Here is a 23413-nt window from a genome sequence, read left to right on the forward strand (position 1 = left end):
GTGGACGATGACACTGCTTTTGGACACGGGACACAAAGGGAAGCTGCGTGTGGCAAGCTGCTCAAAGACTCCTCTGAATACGAACCCTTCGTGTGTGCTTAGGATACCCGAGCCCTTCTCGGCAGAGTCACTCTGGTGACTCTGACAACAGGAATCCAAAGGTTCTTTCAACAACTTTATTAAATAATAAACATTAAAAATATTTGACTTGAAAGGAAACTTCAGAAGTGTCTTCAAATTCTTTAAAATCTGTGATACAAAATAACAGGCCCACAGGCTTACAAGTGCCATGAAAAAGAAGGAAATCTTGCCGTTTGAGACAACATAAATGGACACAGAGGGCATTATGCTAAATGAAATAAATCAGGCAGAGAAAGACAAATACCATATGATTTCACTTACATGTGGAATCTAAAAAACAAAATAAACAAACAAAACAGAAACAAACTCATAGATACAGAGACCATTTTGATGGTTGCAACAAGGAAGGGGCGTGGGGGTGAAGAAATGAGAAGAGATTGAGAAGTACAAACTGCCAGTTATAAAAACAGCCACAGGGACGTAAAGGACAGCGTACAGAATATAGTCAATAATATTGTATTAACTATGGTGTCAGGTGGTTACTAGACTTATCGGGGTGATCACTTTGTAAATTATATAAATGTTGTACACTTGAAAGTAATATAATATTGTACATCAACTGTAACTGAAAAAAATTAGGAGAAACAAGCTGGCGGCGTAGGTAACAGCTGCACCCACCACCTCCCGCAGCCACATCAAAATTACAACTAAAATACAGAACCATCACTCAGAACCTCCTGAAATCTGGCTGCACAGAAGTCCTAAAACCAGGGAACTGAAGAAGCACCAAGAGCGGTGGGAGGGGGGAGACGAGGGCGGATCGGGACTGAATCGGAGACCCGCTGGGGGCCCACACCCAGTGCCGCGGTTTAAACCCGGGAGGACATCTCGGCGGTGGGGGTTTCCCGGAGGAGCGAGGGGTCCCAGCCCCACAGCAGGCCCCCAGCCCAGGGCTCCAGGCCGGGAAGAGACGTCCCCACACCTCGGGCTGTGAACCCAGCGGGGACTGTCCCTGAGGGTCCCGGAGGCCTCGGGAGCCCCAGCAGCTCCTCTTACGGGCCCGGCAGGACTCCCTCGGACGCTGCCTCTGAGCCCAGCGCTGGGAGCAGCCGGAAAGGACCCGGGACACTCGGGGAGGGACTAACCTGCCTGAGACCCGGGCGAGAGGTGGAGGGGCGGCTTCCTCCCGGGCAGAAGGGCTGGCGGAGGCCATGGCTCCTGTGGCGAGTCCTCCCCGCACAGCCGGCAGGCGGGCGCCATGTTTGAATCCCCAGCACCTGACTCACCTTTGGCCCCGCCCCGTGACTCCCAGAGGCCCCTCCCCTCCCACCTGCAGCTCATCCAGGCCATTTCCAGGGGCTTTTCTGTGCAAGTGGCCTCTCGAGCCTCATGCTTAGGACTTTCCTAAAATCTCTCAGACAAGCAGCAGCGGGCCCCATACGGCTTGATAAGCGGCCCCAGGCCTGGCACTAGCAGCAGCTGCACTGGCTCATAGCTTGGCCTCTCCTGGGCACCTCCAAGCCCAGCACAAGGAGCAGCCAACTACGGTTTGCTGAGTAGCTCATGCTGGGGGGCCCTGGGCAAGGCACTGGCACAGGCTGACTTTGCACCTCCCGGGAGGCCCCAGAGACAGTGCACCTGGTGGTCAGACTCGACCACGCTGGATTACAACCCCCCCACATCCACAAGTGACACACTCAAGGGGCACACTTGGTGACCACCAAAGCTCCACTGAAGTAAATCCTGCTCTGTAGGGGTGTCTCCAGCGCAGCAGCTCTTTGGCTGTAGCTGCAGCTGGTCCTCACAGCTGATTGGCCTGGGGGTCAGTTCCTCCCAGGGACGCCAACAGCAACCAAGGCTCAGCTACAACAGGACAGTGCACACAGCCCACACAGGGGAGCCCCTAGAAGGCCCAGCTCAGAGGACTGGGGAGGCTGAGCCACTGGAACCCACAGGACACCTACTACACAAAGCCACTCTACAAATTCCAGGAGATGTAGCAGCTCTACCTAATACACAGAAACAAACACCTGGAAGCAGCCACAATGTGGAGGCAAAGAAACATGTCACAAAGGAAAGAACAGAAGAAATCTCTAGAACTGGAACTAAATGAAATAGATCCAAGCAAGCTAGCAGATACAGAGTTCAGGGTTTTGTTTTTAAGGACGTTTAAGCAGACTACTGGGGAAATAACTGACAAAATCGATAACATAATAAAGTACCAATTTGAAATGAAGCCTACAGGAACTGAAATGAAGAATAATTTACATGGAATCAACAGTAGAGTAGAGGACACTGAGAATCCAATCAGCAATTTGGAACATGAAGAAACAAAAAACACCCAACCAGAAGAGCAAAAAGAAAAAAGAATCCAGAAATATGAAGATAGTATAAGGAGCCTCTGGGACAACTTCAAGGGGCCCAGCATTCTTATTATTCAGGTGCCAGAAGGGGAAGAAAGAGCAAGAAATTGAAAACCTCTTTGAAAAAATAACTACAGAAAACTTCCCCTACCTGGGGAAAGAAATAGACTTACAAGTCCAGGAAGGACAGAGGGTCCCAAACAAGAGGAACCCAAAGAGGCCCACACCAAGACACATCATCATTAAACTGCCAAAGGTTAAAGACAAAGAGGGAATCTTAAAAGCAGCAAGAGAAAAGCAGTTAGTTACCTACAGGGGAGCCCCCATTCGACTGTCAGCTGATTTCTCAACAGAAACCTTGCAGGCCAGAAGGGAGTGGCAAGAAATATTCAAAGTGATGAAAAACATGGAACTACAACCAAGATTGCTCTACCCAGCAAAGCTATCATTTAGAACTGAAGGTCAGATAAAGAACTTCTCAGACACGGAAAAGCTAAAGGAGTTCATCACCACCAGACCAGCACTACAGGAAGAGGTGAAGGGTCTTCTTTAAGAAGAAGCTAATGAACAAAAGAATCTGATGAACTAAATAGATCCAGAGACATTGACACACGAAACAGATGATCACATTTCAGAGGGAAGAGGGAAGGAGGGTGGAGGGTGGGAAGAGATTAACCAAAGAGGTTATATGCATATATGCATAACCCATGGACACAGTCAATAACGGGGTGAAGGCCTGGGGAGGGGGTGGGAGCGAAGTGGAGGGGGTCAATTGAGGGGGAAAAATGGGACACCTGTAATACCCTCAACAATAAAGATAAATTAAAAAATTTAAAATTCCTTTACAATTTTCATTTGGATTGCAATTAAAAATTAAAAAGACTGACAATACCAAGGTTTGGTGATAATGTGGTGGAACTGGAACTCTCATGTGCTGCTGATGGGAATGTAAAATGATACTATCACTTGGTGGGAGGGAGTCTGGCAATTTCCTAAAATGTGGTATATCCATTCAATGGAGTTAAACTCAGCAATAAAAAGGAATGAACTGCCCTGGTTAGTGTGCCTGAGTTGTTAGAGAGCCAGCCTGTGCACCAAAGGGTCTCGGGTTCAATTCCTGATCAAGGGCATGTACCTGGGTTTGGGGTTCACTCCCTGTCCCTGGTTAGGCATGTGCAGCAGGCAACCAATAAATGTGTCTCTTTCACATCAATGTCTGTCTCTCTCTCTCTCTCTCCCCCTCTCTTCTTCCCTCCCTCCCTTCCACTCTCTCTGAAAAGCAATGGAAAAAATATCCTCAAGTGAGGATTTTAAAAAAACGTTTTTTTAAAGGAATGAACTATTTAAGTATTCAACTTGAATGAATCTCAAAACAATTATCCTGAGTGAAGACTTGCAAATACAGAAAAAGGGAGGCTAGAAAAACTTCTGTGGTGCTGAAGAGAAATCGATGGTAACTGAATGAAATCATAGTTTTCAACAGAAATAGAAATATGGATGCCTGTACACGTGTGCATGCACACATACACACATTTACTTCCCAGCTCTGCCTACTAAGAGGGCGCTGATGTGATGACAATTCAGCAACAAATGAGCACCTCTAGCTCCCAGATCTTGGTTTCTAAATACCATTCACAAATAAAAGAAACTAGGTCTCCTTGGAGAAATGGTTGATTGCAGGGCTAGGAGAGGAAGTGTATAAGAGGACAGTGGTCCCTGGCCAATGTGGTTCAGTTGGTGGGAGCACTGTCAATTCCCGGTCAGGGCACATACCCAGGTTGCAGGTTCAATCCACAGTCGGAGACATTGTAGGAGGCAACCAGTCGATGTTTCTCTTTCACATAATGTTTCTTTCTCTCTTTCTCTCTCTCTCCCTCCTTCCCTCCCTCCCTTCTTCTGAGATAAATAAAAAGTAAAATTAAAAAGTATTAAGAGGACCCTGAAACATCTTGTTATGCCAGAAGGTAAGAAAGTGTTCCAAGAATGATAGGACCTTTCTCCCACTAGCCAGATCTGGGTCAATTTGAGCAACAAAATAAATGACAGTAATAAAATAACAATCTATGATTACCATACTGATATAAATAAGCAAAAGGATAGATAAAGAGGAAAGTCAAATGGGGCCAGAACAGCCAGGTCAGTATTCAAAACACTGCGGTATTGTCAAAAGGATACACACAGATCAACGGAACATAACAATCCAGATACAGGTCCATAAAAACATGGCCAACTGATCTGTAACAAAGGTGCAAAAGCAGTTCAATAGAGAAACAATACTCTTCTCAACAAAGGGTACTTTACAAAGTAAACCTCAACCTGTACCTCACACCTTTTATAAAATTCAAAATAGATCTCAGATATAAAAATAAAATCGCTAACTACAAAACTTTTAGAAAAAACATGAGCAAATCTTTGTGAACTTGAGTTTAGGAAAATATTTCATAGACAGGACTCCAACAGTGTAGTCTATAAAAGTTAAAAAAGGGTAAATTGAGCCTAATCAAAACTTTAAAACTTTTGCTCTGCAAAAGACACCATTAAGAAAAATTCTAGGCTGTGAGAAAATATTTTTTAAGTCACGTACCTGACCAAGGACCTGTATCCAGAATATATAAAGAACCTCAAAAACTCATAAGAAAATAATACAATTTTTCAAAAGCAAGCAAAGATTTGAACAACCATTTCACTAAAGAACATATACAGATGGCACAGAAGAACATGAAAAGATCCTCAACACCATTAGCCAGCAGAGAAATACAAACTAAAGCCATGATGAGAAACCAATACACAGTACGCCTATTAGAACATCTGAAATAAATGAGTAATACCACGTACTGACAACAATTTGGAGCAACTAAAACTCTCATACACAGCTGGTGCAAATACGAAACAAAAAGCCCCTCGGGAATAGCTAACAAATGACTGACCCAACCATCCCACTCTTAGGTACACACCCTATAGAATTAACATACGTTCACAATAAATTTTGCAGACATTATAGCAGCTTTACTCACAACCACCAAACCTGGGGGTTGGGGAGGCCAAAGGCCCTCCAAGGAGTAAATGAGTATATGGTGGTGCATCTGTACACTGGAATAAACACTTCACAGCAATAAAAATAAACGAACTACTGATTCAGGAAACAGCAGGTTGCATATCGCATGACTGCGTTTGCAGGACACTCTGGAACAGGAGACACTCTGTCAGGAGAGGGAACAGAGACACATTCTGAGGGCCCGAAGCAGGGGGAAGGTAAGAGCCGCTGAGGTCATCTTCTGAGGAGATGGAGCTGTTCTGCGCCCCAGCTGTGCTGTGCACACCAAAACGAGTCCACTTCGCTGTCTATAAACTGAGGAACATAAACACAATGAAAAAAGCAATGCCGCTCACTTCTGGATGGGTACTGATTATCTGCTGAAGGTGCTAATTCTGAGGCTGCTCTCCTTGTTTAAAAGTTGGTTACCAAGTGTTAAAAACCTTAAAAAAACATGCACTGCTGGTGGGACTGCAAATTGGTGCAGCCACAATGAAAACAGTATGGAGTTTCCTCAAAAAATTAAAAATAGAGGGAGCATTTGAGACCCTGCTCCAGGGCATATGTCATCAGTTTGGCTCAAATAAACTCTTATAAAAATTCAAAAAAATAAAAACAGAGCTACTATATGACCCAGCAATCACACTTCTGGGTATTTATCCAAAGAAATCCAAAACATTAGTCTGAAAAAATATCTGCATCCTGATGTATCACTGCAGCATCATTTACAACAGCCAAGATAAGGAAACCACTAGGTGCCCATCAAAGACACAGGAGGTACATTTACACAACAGAGCTTAACTTGGCCTGAAAAAGAATAGAGTCCTGCCCTTGGTGACATGTGGATGGACCTGGAGGGCATTGTGCTAAGTGAAGTAAGTCAGAGAGAATACCACATGGTTTCACTTACATGTGGAATCTAAAGAACAAAATAAACGAACAAACAAAATGGAAACAGCCTCCAGACACAGAGAACAGGCTGATGGTTGCCAGATGGAAAGGGGGCTGTGCGGCCGGGTGGAAGGGGCGAAGGGGTAAGGGAACTACAAACGGAGTCACGGCCACAGGGATGCAAAGCATAGCACAGGGCACAGCCAGGACGCTGTAGCAACTACGGTGCCAAGTGGACACGAGGCTTTTTGGGGGGATCAGTTAGTAGGTTATGTAAATGTCTCACCACTATGCTGTACACCTGAAACTAATATAACCTTGAATGTCAACTGTAGTTGGGAAAGAAAAAAAAAAAACTTAAAAATATAAACCCAGACCTACCTGGAAGTAGGATTACAAGGAAATGGAAATTGCCAATTCCCATCACCAGGAAGATGAGAGTGTTCACCCTTCTGGTGAGAATGTACATTTACAACTACTTTAGGGAGAAAGCTGGCAGTGATAATACAGTTGAAGTGTGGATACCCTGAAAGCAACCCATTTCTAAATAGAATATCTATACAATAGCAGTGTTTTTTAAACTCAGGTCAGACCTATTAAAATTAATTTATTGGTTCCTAACCGGCATTTAAAAAAATAATAATAATAAAACCAGTATGTTGTTTAATTACATGTATAAATTATTTTTATTTTTAATATATCTTTATTGATTTCAGAGAGAGGAAAGGAGAGGGAGAGAGAGAGAAACATCAATGATGACAGAGTCATTGATCGGCTGCCTCTTGCATGCCCCCGACTGGGGATTGAGTCCGCAACCAGGCCTGTGCCCCGACCAGGAATTGTACCACGATCTCCTGGATCCTAGGTCGATGCTCAACCGCCGAGCCACGCCCAGCCAGGCTATAAATTATTGGTGGAGATTGTTTAAAGTTGGAAAATCCCTGCCCTAGAGACTAATATGTACACATGGGAGCGTAAGAAGCTGCTTAGTTTTGTGTGTCAATTTGGGTGAGTTATAATAACCAGTCGCTTAAGCAAACACTGAGCTGGGTGTTGCTGGGAGGGTACATAGCGGTTGCAGTTAACATCTGTCATCAGCTGGATTTGAGTGAAGTGCCTCCATGATATGGGTGAGCCTCATCCAATCGATTGAAGGCCTCAACAGCACAGTCTGGAGTCCCCCGCAAGAAACTGTGCCTCAAGACTGAAGCCTCAGCTCCTCCTTGCAGAACTGCCCTACAGATTTCAGACTTGCTGGGCATCAGCAACCACACGAGCCAATTCCTTTTAAATACCTAAATACACACACACACACACACACACACACACACACACACACACCCCACCCCCGCTGGTTCACACACACACACACACACACACACACACACCCCCACACCCACCCACCCACCCACCCACCCCCGCTGGTTCTGTTTCTCTGGAACAGTCCTGCTTGACGTGGACTACTCCCACAATGCTGTTTATAGCACTGAAATACAGGAAAATCTTAAAAGTCATCAACAGAGACTGGCTAAACTGCAGTATGTGCATTCAAAGGAATTAAATATAGAAAATAAAGTTAATCCCATTTACAGACAGCAACAATTTTTTATTACAAAAGGCAAGTTAAAGGAAATGTATGATACCATGCTATAAATATTAAAAATATAACAAGGAAGCTACATGTTATTGGAGGTACATACATTCAAAGAATAAAAGGTACACAATAACAAAATTTTAAAAATCAGGTAGCAGCCACTCTAAAAGGGGCTAGCTTGCTTTGGCTGTTACCTTTAATGGTCACTGCTTGCTGCAAATCTTGGTGGTAGGGAAGCAAACACTATTTTCTGTAGTTTCTATATTGTATAATTTCAAAACATTTTTAAAATAATTAAAAAGAAAAAAAGAGCCCTGGCAGGTGTGGCTCATTCAGTTGGAGCATCATCCTGTGTGCCGAAGGTCGCAGGTTTTTATTCCCAGTCGAGGTGCACACCCAGGCTGCAGGTTCAATCCCCAGTCAGGGCCCATATGGGAGGCAACCGATCAATGTTTCTCTCTCACATCAATGTTTCTCTCTCCCTCTTCCTTCCCCTCTCTCTCTGGAATCAATGAAAAACACAGCCTCAGGTAAGGATTATAAAAAAAAGAAAAAGAAAACCTGCCTGGCCGGCCGTGGCTCAGTGGTTAAGCATCGACCTAGGATCCAGGCGATCGGGGTTCGATTCCCGGTCAGGGCACGTGCCCGGGTTGCGGGCTCAATCAATGACTCTCTCATCATTGATGTTTCTATCTCTCTCTCTCCCTCTCCTTTCCTCTCTGAAATCAATAAAGATATATTTTTTAAAAATAAAATAAAAAGAAAACCTTCACTATGTGATTTGATGTTACCTAATACAATATCTATGTTCTAATTTAAAACAATCTTGTCCCACACTAAGAGAAATATTCTTTAAGTCTATTTTTTGTTGAGCCTTGAAACCTTGAATTAGTTATTTCTCATTCTATAAATCATATTGTATTTTCAACTATTTAGAATGAAAGCAACAATTTACACTTACATTTTACATTCCCGCCAGCAGCACAGGAGAGCTCCAGCTTTTCCACACTTCCTGACACTTGTTATCTGACCTTTCAATTCTAGCTAGTGGGTGTAAAGTGGTGTCTCGCTCTGGTTTTGATTTGCATGTCTGATGATTAATGATGTTGAGCCTATTTGATATGCTTATTGGCCATCTGTATATATTCTTTGGAGAAATGTCTATTCAAATCTTTTGCCCACTTGTGAATCAGATTATTTGACTAGAATGATGAGAGTGTAAAATGTTACAGCCACTTTGGAAAATGGTCTAACAGCTCTTCCAAAGGTTCAACACCAAGTTACCATATAACCCAGTAATTCCGTTCTTAGGTATGCAGCCCCGAGAAATGAAAACCTACGTCCACATAAAAACGTGGACACAAGTGTTTGCAGCAGCTTTATCCTCAACAGCCAAAAGGTGGAAACAAGCCAAGTGGTGACCAACTGATGGATGAATGTATACTACATATAATATAGCCGTGTGGTGGAATATTATACTGCCATAAAAAGAAATTTTGTTTTAATCCATGCTCAGTACGGATGAAAGCTGAAAACATGCTAAGTGAGAGCAGCCAGTCACACACATGAAAAAACATATTGTATGATTCCACTTATATGAAATGTCCAGATAAGGCAACTCCACAGACACAGACAGTAGAGGCCAGTGGTTGGCAGAGGGCATGGGTGTTTCGGGGAAACAGGGAGAGACTGCAGATGGTACCGGGTTTCTTCATGAGATGATGCGCGTGGTCTAACATGGGCCGTAGTGATGGTTGTGTAACTCTGTCAATATACTCAAACCACTGAATTGTATACTCTAAACAAGTGAATTATGTTTTGTGAGCTATAAGCTCAATAAAGCTGTTATAAAAAACAAGTACTTATTTTAATTATTTTATGTATTTCTTTATGAATAAATGAATTAAAAAGCAAAAATATCAAACTGTAGATAAGACTAACCACCCTGTAAATTTAAATAGTGGACAATTCCTAGGAAAGAAAGGAAACTAGACTGGGGGGAAATGGAATCTCTGGTTCTGCTCCAGAGACAAAAAAGAGAAATCTGAATAAGAGTCTGAGACAATTTCTTATAAAGTTGGGCTTAAAACTATCTTATTAAGGAGCAATTCAACTCCTATATTACTCAGGAAAAATTAAATGTTTATCCACAAAAAGGATGTTAATAGCCTTACTTGTAATAAGCAAAAACTAGAAACAATCCAAGTGTCCATCAACAGGAGACAAACAGATAAAGGTATATTCATACAAAAAATGCTACACAGAAATAAAAAGGAACAAACTGCTGATTCAAGCAACAACACTGATTAATCTCAAAAGCAAAAGAAAACAAAAAGCAAAAACACCCCAGGTGCTAAAGAGTACACACTGCATGACCCTATTAATCCAAAATCCAAGAACAGTAAAACCTACTGTGTTGATGGGAGGGAAGGGGCAGTAACTGGAAAGGAGCGTGAGAGAACTACCGTGTTTCCTGTCCCTTGTTCGAGGAGGTAGGTGCACAGGTGCACACGACTGTCAAACCTCACTTCACACTCAGGATCTGTGCATTTTACAATAGGTCAATTATTTCTTTTAAAAAGACCGTCAGCCCTGGCCGGTGTTCTCAGTGGTTAGAGCGCCGACCCAAGCACAAAGGGTCGAGGGTCGATTCCCCGTCAAGGGCACGTACCTGGGTTGCAGGTTTGATCCCCAGCCCTGGTCGGGGTGCATGGGGGAGGCAACCAATTGCTGTGTCTCTCTCACTTCAGTGTTTCTCTCTCTCTCTCTCTTTCTCTCTCTCTCAAAATCCATGGGAAAAATATCCTCAAGTGAGGATTAACAAGGAAAAGGAAACTGCAGCACTAAGAGAAGCTGCGCAGCCTCCCCAAGGCGTGGGAAACAATGTTTCGCTAGTGCAGCTCAGTGGGCGCTGACCCCACGAGCGATGCCCGCAGCAGGGCCTGCGGCGCCTCCTACGGAGTCAATCTGTCCCACACCTGGTCCTCCAAGTGCAAAAGTAAAACAGAGCAGACTACAAAACAGAACTGCACGCTGCAGAGCCATCCAATGCAACAGCTCATGTCCAGTTCAAGGACTGCCACAGCGTAACTGCCGACACTGTGCTAAAACCCCGCCGGCGGTTTCTCAGGCCCTGGCCCCTGCAGCCCTGCCTGCCCCTCCCGGGCCTGTCTCCACGGGTGCTCTCTCCCCAGTGCTTAATAGATGGCTGTGTCGTCGGCTACATTTTTCTGAATGAGAAACTATTTCCTTCCCTATGAAGTCTGTGAGGTCAGGGGATGCTGAGAGTAAAAGCCACTGACATAGTTTGATGGAAGAAGAAAAAATGAACATTTATTCTTTTGGTGGAATAAAAAACAGCACTAAGAGCCAAATTTTTAAAAGCTACATAATTATTACTGACTTTTCCGTAACTAATTCAGATTTGTGAGGATTTTATTAGATTCCTACCGCCACAATCTCTCTTTACAAAGTGCTTTATCCCTCTGAAAAAGTTTGGACATTCCTGGTTCCACACACACAGTCTAAAAAAACACTTCTAGAAGTATGACCAATGTAGAGTAGGATTCATTTCTCACTATAATGACAAAAACCTGATGGACCCAAGAGCAACGTAAAACTTTGTACACAAGTTCCAGAAAGCATAGAACCAAATTAAAAATAAGACTTCCCACTGTGATTTAAAATACAAACTAGGGAATTACTCTCTTTTTTTATATATAATGATATGCAAACAATTGAATAATAGACTTTTTGGGGAATCGTTTCATTCCTGTAAGCAATGATCTTCCATTGTACATGTAGTCTGAAGCTACAACCATTACTATTCCAATTCAAATAGTAACACCTATACAAAAATAAACCTCATTATAGCCCAGAAGAGCTTGGCAATATCACAATACACAGTTTTACTGGTTACTTTATTTTAATAACAAATCTGAACTAATTTATAAGACTGTAATTTATACAATTCATACCATATAAGAAAACACCCACCTTTAATATTATACTTACATACAACCTCTCCTTATCCTACTAACCTGATAATGTCACACTTTAACAACGGTGGAAAGCCAAATGCTGTCATTTCTTAATACTAATCACAAAAAAGGTATAGCTCTTTTTTCTTAACTTAGAACAGACTGAAAAGTTAATTTTATTATACATGATATAAAAACAAACTTATTTCTGCCCAAAGAGTAACCTATACAAAAGTGTCTGTTCAAATTTTCATATCTGTTAAGGAAATCACTTACAAATCACAATTATCGCACTGTACATCAAATTCATAGAGCTATAAACCCATGGATTCAACGCAATTCCTATTAAGATATCAATGGTGTGTTTCACAGAACAAAAAAAATTCCAAAAATTCATATGGAACCACAGAAGGCTCTGAACAGCCTCAGCAATCTTGAGAAAGGAGAATGGAGTTGAAGAACCGCGCTACCTGACACCGAATCATACTACGAGGCCACAGTAATCAAAACAGCACGGCGCTGGCATGCAAACAGACAGACAGACGGCCTGGCCGGGCGTGGCTCAGCGGTCAAGCATCGACCTAGGATCCAGGAGATCGAGGTTCGATTCCCGGTCAGGGCACATGCCCAGGTTTCGAGTTCAGTCCGCGGATGGGACACGTCGACAGGCAACCAATCGATGTTCTCTCCCACATCGATGTTTCTCTCTCTCTCCCCCGGTTCCCCCCTCTCTAAAATCATTATGCACATCCTTGAGTGAGGGTTAAAAAAGACCTGGAAGACTATAAAAACATAGAATAGTGTATCATGATAAAGCAAAAAGCAAATTACAACACTTATCACCAGTAAGGTACTGAGAAGGAGGAATGCCAATGAGCCTCGAGGAGAAACGATGCTGAATGTTCGTGGCTCAGCGCCCTGCCGTCCTAAAGCACAACACGCGAAAAAGCGGGTGTCAAAGCAGAGAAGAATCTAGTGAAAGTGTTGCCTATGGTAAGGGGTTAGTTATACAGAGATGTCGCCTTTCCGCTGTACTTCATACCTGTATTACCTATCCAAAGTCGGTAACATTTTATTTAAATAAAAAGTGACTCACAGGGAAAGAGGTGTGGCAAAGACCGCTGATCCTAAGTGGCGCGGATCAGCCCTGCCATCCCCGCCAGGGAGCGCTGGTTTAAACAGGCACCGGACTCGGGCATCCGCATCACAGAAGGGGGCTGTCAGAGCCTCACAGCCATCACAAGGCATCATTCAAGGACTCGCTCAAATTAGAACTGAATCTCATTCTGCCTGCTCTCCAGCTAACCCAAGCCCCCAACACAAGTGGAGTCCACGTTTCACAGGATGGCTATCACCATGTGATCCAGCACGAGCCTCTGGAGAACTAAGGAGTAAACGATAAACTCAATGATGCTGCTTTCAGGTAGTTTTTCCATGCTCCCTTGAAATCTTGCAGTCACACAACCTTCCCATTGTACGTGTAGTTATACATTCTAAGTTCATTATTTACCAATGGTAATATTTTTGTCAACTGGAAGACAGAAAATGTTAAAAGTAGGTGGCTTTATGGCAGGTGTCCCTGCTTTTCCAAAGTTCACTTGACACCACTTGTGAAAGGCCTGCATTAGTGCCCATCTCCGCTGACTGGAAGAAACACAAAGGATTTCACTTTTAGGAGAAAAGGCAGAAAGTGGAAAGCACATCTGGCGCTTCATTTGCAGAGCGCAGCGCCCTGAGCACACGTTAAGGTACCTGCTGCTTCCCTTTACACCGTCCAGCTTACCAAGGCTTCACAGGAACGCTCTACTTTCAGACAGTGAGGGAAACCTGTATCTACCCAAAAAATCTCACCTGGGGGCTGGGTCTAGGTGGTGGAAACAGTATGCTAGGAAGAAATGCAGCTTGGAGAATTTTCACCCAATTCAGGTCTCAATGAAAGGACAGATAAGATACTCAAACGCAGCTGCGGGTGGGCGGCACAAACGGGAAGCTCAGCGCCAGGAAGATAAGAAACAGCACCGCCCACCACAGAAAACAGTGTCCAAGGACACGAGTCAGGCAAAGGTCCGAGAAATCACGTCACTGTCAAAAAGACAGAGCAGGGGAGAGGGTGCCTGTAACTCACTGCTCAGCACCCTTCTCCCGCCCCGGTAAGTGGACACCCAAGACTCAAGGTCTTCCCTGTCTGTCCTTCTTTAATTTTTTAAAATTGATTTTGGAAGAGAGGAAGGGGGACAGAAAGGGAGAGAGAAACCTCAATGTGAGAGAGAAACATCGGGTGGCTGCCTCCCACATGCACCCCAACCAGGAATCAAACCTGCAACCTGGACACATGCCCTGACCGGGAAGGGAACCCCCACCTCTTGGTGTACAGGACGACGCTCCAGCCGAGTGAGCCTCGCTGGACAGGGCCCTGCCTGTCCTTCACGCAGCGAACACTTGTGGTTTAGTGCAGCAGTCCTGGGCCGGATCCAGCTCTCCCAGATGGAGTTACCTGATCTCTCCAGACCTCAGCTTTCCGTTCTGTAAAAATGGAGGAAGCAATTCCCTTCCTCACCGAGATTAAATAAAGTGGCATTTAAAACAAGTAGTAAAGGTTCTGTCCTATAGTGGGAGCTTAAAGTAACCGACCCAGACACCAGGACTAGATTTCAATCATAAGGATGTTTTTAAGAGACTTAGTTACAAAGCTCTCATCTAAACCAAACCCAGCAATTCCTATGTATCCCGCCAGCTCGGCATAAAGATCCTCTAGTACAAGTTTCCTTTTATTTAAAAGGTCTTCTGATAATCAACTCAGGCAACCCTCAGCCACAAGAAATCAGATACATGCAGCTATCTAATTAGGGAACCCATTCATTTTCCAAGTACACTTACTCATACCAAGCATTTCTACTCCAGTCTCTTAACTATTTTTTAATTCTAAATCCCTCATTATTGGCAACACTCAAAACTTAGTCAAATTATTCTAACCAATCGCAGCAGTCAACAGTTTACTGTGCAACGATGACTGCCATCAGCTGCTAGTAAATTAGGAGTTAACTTTAAAAATGAGAACATTCTCATTAAGATACCTGGATTCTTTTACAACAGCCAAGATTTGGAAGTAAAAATGAAGGAAATCGCCCCAGCCGGTGTTGCTCACCAGTGTGTGGGTAGAGCACCTGCCCACACACCAAAGGGTCTTGGGTTTGAGTCCCAGTCAAGGGCACATACCTGGGCTGCAGTTTGTTCCCTGCCCCCTGTCAGGTGCATGTGGGAGGCAACCAGTCAGTGTCTCTCTCTCATGATGTGTCTCCCTCTCCCCGCCTTCCACTTGCTCTGAAAAGCAATAGAAGAAATATCCTCAGGAGAGGATTAACAAAACAAAAAAAAAATTTTTTTAACAGAAGTCTGACCCTTTGCCACAGCATGGATGGGCCTGGAGAGCATTATGCTGTGAAATGAGGCAGTCAGAGAAAGACAAGTACCATGTGATTTCACTCATATGTGGAATCTAATGAACAACATAAACTAACAAAGCAAAATACAGACAGACTCATAGACAGAGAGCAGGTAGACAGCAGCTGGAGAAGGGGGTTGGAGGGCTGGGTGGGGGAGTGGAGGGATTGAGCCAAAAAGGAAAGAAAGAAACTCATGGGCACAGACAACGTGTGGTGACTGCCTGGGAAGGGGGAGGTGGAGATGGAGGAGGGCATGGGGGGATAAGTGGTGATGGAAGGAGACTTGACTTTGGGTGAACACACAACACGTGTACAGATGATGTGCTGTGGAAGTGTGCACCTGAAACCTGTATAATTTTGTTAACCAGTGTCATTCCAATAAATTCAATAAAAAAGGGGGGGAAATATATCTGGATTCTATTATGAGCCCAAGTCTCATTACCTAATACAGCAATTACTAGTGAGGAGATAGATAATTAAACTCTTCAGGACAAGAGCAAACCACCCAACATTTAACAACTAAGATTAAGAACTCTAAACGGGTCTCAGTGTCAAAATACCCCTGGTCAGTCCCTAGCCCAGCTGTAAGAACACCTCTGATATCAATGAGCAGGAAGAGAGCCCAGTAACCCCAGGGTTTGCTCCTTCCTATACAACTGCAAAATGACCCATCTCTCGCAAAAACATACAGATTTCAAAAGTATGTGGGATGCAGTTTCCCTATCAGAAAAAGGAGAGGACTGGACTTGGTCTGGATCCATTTAATGAAATGGCATAATCCCATCCACTTTCAAGCCTGCCCTCCCTTTTCCACTATCCAAGGAAATCCTGTTTGTTTTTTTATTGAGTGGGTGTGGTGAGGTTTGTAAAATTTGGGTGTTTTTTTCACTCACTTCCCCCGGAAACTTGATTACCCACTGACTTCACAACAGACTAGTCTTAGTCATGAAACACAGCTGGTGCCTCTTCAAGCTCCCTCTCCTCTCTGCCTTCATATACAACCAGGCTAGGTAACCAGCCCATTTTCTTGGAGATCACCACTGCTAGTGCCAACTTCCTCGTCAAGTTTCTTACTATAAACAAACCCAGTCTAGCCAGTGTAAGCAACTAGGTGGCTTGCACAAACTCTAGGAGGGTTGGAGAATCGGGCTTAGCGGCATGCAGCCGATGCACCACCAACACTACCCTGCAGCGCTGCTTGGCAGAGACCCTGCAGCTGCAGCTGCTGCCCACGAGGGTCTCCTGCAAGCTGCACAGCCCTCTGCCATCCTGGCTTCAGTTTTGCTTCCCGGTCTCAGTTTTGCCCTGGTTTGTGGAGCAAAAGTCATACGTCTATGGCTAACTACAAGGAAGGGTGGGAAAGCATATTAGCTTTAGAACTAATAAAGGTGGGCAATTCCCCCCAAAGACTTCAAAACGTGCCAGAGACCAAAAAGCACAACCAAGAGCCACAAGTGGTACCACACTGGCCACTCACCTCCTAAAGCCCTCGTCTGTTTTTTTCTCAGCTTACTCCCTCAATTGTCCCCTAAGTTTGGTGTCATAGCTCCCACTCTCCTTCCTTCCACATAGTGGAATCTTGCAAGTCTATTAGCTGTTTCAGGTCTTTCTAAACAGCATACTTATACTGCTATTGAATTTTTCCCCAGTTTCAATGCTGTCTACTCACTACCTTATATAGAAAAGAGGTAGTTATACAAACCACTTCTTCCTTCCTCCAATTATCGCACAACATGCTTAGCATATTTTGATTAAGTCAATATATTTATTGTTTATGGCTGCGTAAATACTATTCATAGCTGAATCATGCTGCATACTATTATTACAAGCCCATTTTTGTACACTCTGTTTTATCTGGAACTAATAAGTGTCTTTTTTCCCTTGCTTGGTTTTCTGTATACCTGATACTAATTTACTCCCAAACTTCCAATGGAAGTACAATCTCAGCACATGAGCTACCTACCTGCTGTTCCTTTCCTGAAAACCTCCCTTCGGAGCCCTGTCTTCACTCGACAGTCAGGGCTGGTTGGTTGGTGCTTGCACAGCTGGTATCCCAAGACTTCTCTTTACCATCCCTCTAGAGTTCCCTTCACCTTAGCTACTGGTTGAATCTGTTACCTGGATCTGGATCCCATGTCTGAGGTAGGCTTTCAAGATTAAACCAATAGGTGACTACACTGCAGATAATGGGAACGAGGACTCTCAAAGAGGAGAGTTCCAAAAAAGAAAAGGGAGGCCTGAACGAACCCTACAGTGTGGGGCCAAGAATGGTGGCGCTGGAGGAATGCCTGGTTTCTAACATACTGTACATAACCACAGGTGTAGAAACAGGTAACAGACGTGGAGATGATACACACAGACCTAGTTCCCAGCTCAGCTCGGGCCTAGAAGCAGTGGTGCCCTGGCAGCCGAGAGCACATCCAGCGCCCAGGGCTTGGTTTCTGTAATACCTTCATCCACTTAAAGAACCAGTGCTCCCTAAGGAAAGAGCTGACTCAAGCATGGGGCAGGGGAAATACAAGATGAACTTACAATGTCTGATATACCAGCAAACAAATCAGTACTCAAAGAATGATGGAGATCTGTCAAAAGGACACAGGAGTTGGCTTAAAGGGGCTCCCACTGGCCAAATCTGGAATAATGTGAGCGTCAAGTAAATGACAGTTATGAATCGTAACTCTCTGAGTAAGATGGAAAACTGTGAGTCCACACCGGTAAAAATGAAGGAGTAATAAACGGCAGAGAACTAGAAGCCACAGTCTACCTCCTCACAAAGAATTTATTACACATTAATAAGTACAAAATAATTCTTAAATAATTTTACAGTGAGGAATCACGGCAGACACTGAGGAAACAAAAATAGAGTATCTTGTCTGCGACTCATTCTCCCACGGTCCCCAGAAGGGTCTACTCGTATAGAAAGAGGGCGGATAGCCCCTCCCCCTTTAAAAGGAAAAACCGCCTTACACGTCTGAAAAATACCCTTGTCCTCACACTTCGCACATACAGTTTGGTGACTCCCAGGTTGAAAGTAATACTCCCAGAACCCGAGGGCCCCGCTCGGCTGTCACCCAGATTCCAGTGTCATGCGATTCTCAATCCTCTGTTGTGACGTGATGTGTTCCCTCTGGAAGATTTCGGGATCTCCTCTATGCTCGGCGCTCTGAAATACTGTGACACACCGGTTTATTTTGCCTTTTACTCACTGGGCTGGGCACGTGGTGGATCTGTTCACCTGGAGATCTATGACCTTCAGTTCTGGGAAAGTTTTAAATATTAGTTTAATCACTATTCCCTCTTTCTTTTTTCTCTCTCTCAAAGACACCCACTAATTCAGATGCTGGGTCTCCTGAACGGACCCTAACCCGACATATTCCTCCCCGTTTTGTTTTGTATTACATTATGCGATCATTGCTTTAATGCTCCTCACCCCTCTCTGCGCAACCATCCGAAAAACGCCCACACGGTAATACTAAAGCCTTTAGTGTCACCTCCTAGGACAAATGACGTCCACCTACAGAACCACAATGCCACCACTGTGTAATGTGTAACTAATTGACATTAATTCACTGTCACTTAATATGCAGTCCATATTCACATTTCCATGATTCCTCTTCCCACCTCACACAATATTTTTCAATCAAGGATCCAATCAAGGCTCAGACCTTGTCCATTCTCTTTTTCACCTGTCTTTTTGCCTCCTACTTTCTGGATGATTTCCTCAGTTTTCTACTGAAAATTCTCCCTGCTATTCTATTTCCCAAGTCTTCCTTCTTGTTCTGAGTGATTGCCTGTTTTATACCATCCTATTTTTGTGTCATGAATTTAACACCGTCTTTTAGTTCTTTCAGCCTTTTGTTTTTGAAGTTTAACTTTACTTCTGCAACTTGCTTGCATTTCCTGTTTCTCCATTCGGTTTCTTTAATCTGTTTGTGTCAGACTGTTAGAGGCTTTCTTCGTGTTTATGATGATCCTTGATGGTTCGGTCACAGCTAAGAAGGAAGTACTAACTAAAAAGTAGGTTTTTATTTCATGTGCACAGATGGGCTTACTAAGAAAAGTCACAAGGCCTGCCTGCAGGGTGACCAGACAGGGATCTGTTCCACTAAGAGCCATGAGGCTGTATTTTCTAAAGCTGACCACATATCTCCCATCTCACAGGATCTTCTCACAGTGGGACTAACTGGAACTTTTGCCTTCAAAAGAGGAGGTCTATGTTCCCTCCCCCTTGAACCTGAGCAAATCTGTGACAATAGTAGAAATGATGTGATATGACTTCTAGGACTAAGTCACTGAAGCAGCAGCGCAAACGAGTGCACACGCAGAGGCCTCGTGGAGAAGCCCAGGGGGCCACGCTGCCTCCTCGCCTGCTTTGCGCCCACTACTTCTTTCCAGCTCCACCAACTGACTGCAACCACAGAAGCGACCTGAGCTGGAATCACCCAGCCAAGCTCTCCATAAATTCCTGACCCAAGGAAACCATGAACTATATTAAGTCACTTAATTTTGGGGGCCATTTTTTAGGCAGGAAGAATAAGTGGGACAGATTTTGGCACCTGTAAGGGAGATGCTGCTGCAACAAAAACCTACACAGTGTGGAGCTGGCTTTGGGACAGGTGGCAGGTGGAAACTGGAAGGCCTGGTGGAGGCTCTAAGCCTGAAGGGCCTCAACAAGGAGACTATCAGTAGAGACTTAGTGCAAGTAAGAAAATGGTTACTGCAAATGTGGCCTGCAGTAAAATGGAAAACAGGAAATGTGCTATGATCTGTCTAAGGAGATTCCCAGGCAGACTACTGAAAGCGCCACCCAGCTTCACACTGCCTGGGATAAAATGAGGGGAGAGAGATGAGCTGGGGAACACAGACTGTTTAAAAAAGGGGTCAGGACTTGCCGGGTCAAAAAAAAGTATTTCTCATCCCCAGCCTTTCCTGAGGGCAAAACTATGCTCAAAATAAGAAACAGCTACAGGGAGGAAGATCTAATCCAGGTTATGACTGAAAACTTTATTAAAACCTCAGAAAGACCCAACAAAGTTTCAAATTGGCATTTCAAACAGAGCCAGGGCCTTCTAAGGTCTTAAGGGCTGCCTCTAAAGAGCCTCTCCATTAAACAATGGAGCGTCTAAGATTGTTATGATAGCAGACTCAAGAGGAGTCCAAGGAAGTGAAGGACTTATCACAAAGAAATTTGTAAGTATAGCTTATTGTTTAATGGACTGGATTACAAATTAGCACACAGAACTTAAAAAATTTTTAAAGGAATTATACCAGTTTAGACTGAAAGCTAAAAAACAGTACAAAATGAAGACTTTTGTTCCTCTCCAAATATTATGAGCTTGTGAAGTAGGCTAAGAAAACTACTCAGCTATAAAAAGCAGCCATTTGTTGGAGAAAATATTTGCATACCATAGATCTAATATGAGATTAATATTCACAATATACAGAGAACTCCAAAAACTTCACAACAAAAAAACAACCCAATTCAAAAATGGGCAAAGGACTTCAATAGACATTTCCCCAAAGAAGATACAGGCATTCCTCATTTTATTATGAGTCACTGTATTACACTTCAGATGTGACTTTTTTAAACAAATTGATGACAAGACCCTCCCTGTCAGCAAAAAGATTACAACTTGTTTTAATGCGATACTCGCTTCTGTGTGGTAGCATGGAATCAAATCCGTGATATCTGAGGTATGCCAATACACAAGCAAGGCTAGGAAGCACATACAAAAATCTCAACTTCACTAATTAGGGAAATGCAAACTAAAACTGCAATGACATATTACTTCACACCAATACTATTAAAAAAAAAACAAAACACCGAAAAACAAAACAAGCATTGTTGAGGATGTGGAGAAACTGGAGCCCTTGTGCCATGTTGGTGGGACTGTAAAATGGTACAGCCACTGTGGAAAAAAGTATGGCAATTCCTAAAAAAATTTAAAATAGAATTACCATATGATCCAGCAACTGCACTTCCAGGTATATAACCAAAAGGACGGAGAGCAGAGTCTTGAAGAGCATTCAAAAATGGTTCGTGCCCACCGATGTTCAGGGCAGCATCATTCACAACGGTTCAAACATGAAAGCAACCCCAAATGTCCACCCACAGGAGAAAAGGTGAGCAACATATGGAGTATGGCCACATGACGGAATAGCATTCAGCCTTAAAAAAGGAGGAAATTCTGACACAGGCTACAATACGGATGAACATTGAGGACATTATGCTAAGCGCAATGAGCCAATCACAACACCACAAACACTGTATGAATCCACATGTGTGAGGTATTTGGAGTAGTCAGAATGCTAGAGACAGAAAGCAGAACGGTGCTTACCAGGAACTGGGGAGGGGAGAATGGGGAGTTCGTGTTTAATGGGTACAGTTTCGGTTTTACATTACAAAAAGAGTTCTGGGGGTAGACTGTTATTGATGGTTGCACAACATTATAAATATAATACCATGGGAATATACACTTAAGAATGGTTAAGATGGGAAATTTTGTGTTACGTGTATTTTAACACCATTAAAAATAAACCCTAGCCATTACTTACAGAAAGGGATAACTCAGAAGGCAAAACACAACCCTCAGAAGGCAGAACCAAACACCTTGGAGAATCATTCCCCAGCAACAGAACTGAGTCCTAATCAATGAACTAGCAACTTGTGCCTAGCTGAATTTCAAAAAAGCTATAGACCAGTGACTGTTGTGCCTGTTTTCCCCTTTTCTGAACATGTATGCCAATAGCAATTACTCTCAGTCTGACCCGCCATTTTTAGCTGGAAGGAGTGTCAGACTACTTGTCTCTTGGATTCACATGTGTTGAGATCTAGAACTATACCTGAGGAGCCTCATCTGGTCACAACTGGGCCTGTTTTAGATAACAAGATCCTAAACTTGTAGCAACTGTCATAATGGGTCGAGAGCGGGAGTATTGAGTGAAGGTATATAATCTGCTAGTAGTAGGAATGCATTACAACCAAAGGGTAAGTTGTGGTTAGTCATGTTTTCCAAAGATGGCCAGAACATCATCCTATACATTCTCCTTAGTCTGACGGATTCAATCTCCACCAAGAAAAGGAATCTAGGCTGCCTCCCCTTAAGCCTGAGCAGACTTTTAAATGGCAGAAGTGATGCTGTGTGGCTCCCGAGGCTACGCTTGGCCCTCTTGGTATCTGCCCATGCTGAGACCACATGAGTGAGGGTGTTTGGCCAAGCCCAAGCTGCTTCAGCATCCCTACTGTTTTTGGCTCCAGCCACCATGTGACCACAACCTAAAGAGAATTACCCCCCCAAAAAGAAAGGGAAAAAATAAAGAGAAATCCAAGACAGTCAGAACTGCCCAGCTGAGCCCTTCCTAAATCCTGACCACCAGAAACTGTGAGAAAGAATGAAATAAATGGTGCTGCTTTAAGGCAATAGCAACGGCAACAGTAATGCAACAATAACTGGAACATGGGGTGACAAATGTCAGAGGCTGTGTAAACCTTTACATCTGGGCCAGTTTACTCCCAAAAAACCTTCTAATCTGTTGCCTAGAGGGTGTAAGTCAGGCTGCAAGAATTCTGGGATGTCCTCAGAGTCTCACCATTGAATATGCAAATTGACACAATCTATCCACCTCATCGTCTCACGCAGGGTCCTATCCATCCTCCCCCCTTCAAATCCAGTGTCCCTTTGGTTCAAACTCTACTGAGACAATACTTGTTCTCTGACGGAACAGGAAAGGGGCAGTTGCTAGGGCTGTTGAACATAAAGCCAGAATCTGAAGATCTCAGGACTTCCTACAGACTTCTGATCAGCCCTGCAGTTTAGCCCCAACCACACCACACCTAAGCCTTTGGAGACTCCTGGTGCTTCTATTTCCTAGGCCTGTCTGAGATTCTGCGGCAACAATCAGCTTGCTTCTTACTGGCACCACTAGCATCCTCTGGTTTCAGCTTTCTCGGTTCCTCCATGATAATTACTACTTTTACCTTAACCTATTTTTTCAGTTTCCAAAACATCAGTGACAACTTCAGACTG

General features: G+C 43.8%; 1 protein-coding gene across 1 annotated transcript in view; it reads right to left on the reverse strand.

The window, feature by feature from the left end:
• Window positions 1-23413, reverse strand: part of RCOR1 (REST corepressor 1) — a 91902-nt gene that overhangs the window by 43701 nt on the left and 24788 nt on the right. The gene's annotated exons all lie outside the window — the stretch shown is intronic.

The sequence above is a fragment of the Miniopterus natalensis genome, chromosome 1 (assembly GCF_054644295.1).
Source record: "Miniopterus natalensis isolate mMinNat1 chromosome 1, mMinNat1.hap1, whole genome shotgun sequence".
NCBI lineage: Eukaryota > Metazoa > Chordata > Mammalia > Chiroptera > Miniopteridae > Miniopterus > Miniopterus natalensis.